We start from the raw sequence: 1,679 nt of genomic DNA on the forward strand, positions 1-1,679 counted from the left end.
GCTGGTATTCATTGCTGTTAACTGAAAGCTTCTCCCTTTATACGAATGAGCAAAGCCCCAACAGTCACTTACATGTTAGTACAAACAAACCTGTAAGACTAGTTCATTAGAGCAGGTGTTTCTCAAAAGAAAGAGGCAAGCTTCATGGAACAAGGTCTACTTGATAGAGAAGAGGCAAGAGGTAAGACCCAGAACAAAGAGCCTGAAAGGACTTGAGACCCTTCTTCATTGGCCAGTTCCTTCTGTACTCTACTCAGTGGATACCTTCCTTTCTGGATAACTTTCCTTCCTTACCTCCTCTGCCCCACCCTTACCCAGTTCAAAGGGACCTTCTGGCTCATCACATCACAGGTTAGAAGAACAACAGCTGTGGTTGCTGCTGCTGGTGGTGCTGCAGCTGTGACCACTCAGGCACCGCACTGAATGCTCACTCTCATTCTCGAATTTTCTCCCATCCTAGATGAGCTTTGCTGTTTCCCTATCTTACAGAGGAGGTCTAGGGGCAACCAGTCTCCAGTTGCGATTTACCACATCACTTTTTTGTTTCAATGTGAGCAGAAGACCCTTCTCTTTAGCAAGAATTTGTGATGATTCAGCTGCTCTTTTGTGCTTTAATGAGATTCTGGATGTTGTTAGAGCCCAGCCCCTCCAAAGGCTATCCACGAAGAGAAATTAATGTTCAGGAGGAAGAGATTTCGGGGGAGAGATGGGGTTATAAAGAAGAAAGTATGAGATACCATCTCAGCCAAGACTTAAACCAACTGGCTCATGGCTCCTCATGGAGGAGGGTTGTGAGATTTTGGCCTTTGGCAACCTGGGTTTAGGGCTGACACCATCTCTCCCTCCTACATGCAGCTTTATTTATTCCCTGGGCCTTCCACCTTTGACCCTATTTCCTTCTCTTGAGATTAAGCCTGAGTCCCTAGCTGTAGTTGCTCTCAGAGGGTCTGACACCACCAGTTCAGTTCAGTCGCTCAGTCGTGTCTGACTCTTTGTGACCCCATGGACTGCAGCACTCCAGGCTTCCCTGTCCATCACCAACTCCCAAAGCTTTCTCAAACTCATGTCCATTGAGTCAGTGATGCTATCCAACCATCTCATCCTCTGTCGTTCCCTACTCCTCCTGCCTTCAGTCTTTCCCAGCATCAAGGTCTTCACCACCAGGTGAAATCTTTTTCCTTTTGAAAACTCAGTTGGCCTGAGAATTGACCTGGTTAGTTCTTCAACTTCTTATTGGACACCTACAATGAGCTGGGGACCAGGCTAGTTACTGGGGTCCTCACAGCTTGTCAAGAGACAGGCGTTGAATGTTCCTTCATGCAGATAGTTGTATCAGTACAATGCTGATCAGGCCTCCAAAAGAGAAGCCTCAGTCTGACAGAGGAGCTGACTCATCTACAGGGATAGGCGAGGACTCCCCAGGGAAGAGACACATAGCACAGACCTGAAGGCCAAGTGCTGATGCTCTCAGCGGTGGGCTGACTTCTTACTGTCCAGAAAGACGGACGTTGATTGTGTTTTGTGAGACACCTAGATGGGTAGAACAAAGCCAGCACACAGTGGGTGCTTTAAGGAACTCTTGATGCATGAAGTCTTCCAGGATGTCAGACCTAGTAAGCCCACCCTAAAGGCCAGGCTGGATGTTCCAGGGCACCCCCTGCCCCTTTGGGAACCTGGAG

This window comes from Bison bison, unplaced genomic scaffold, assembly GCF_000754665.1.
Source record: "Bison bison bison isolate TAMUID 2011002044 unplaced genomic scaffold, Bison_UMD1.0 scf7180017864239, whole genome shotgun sequence".
NCBI lineage: Eukaryota > Metazoa > Chordata > Mammalia > Artiodactyla > Bovidae > Bison > Bison bison.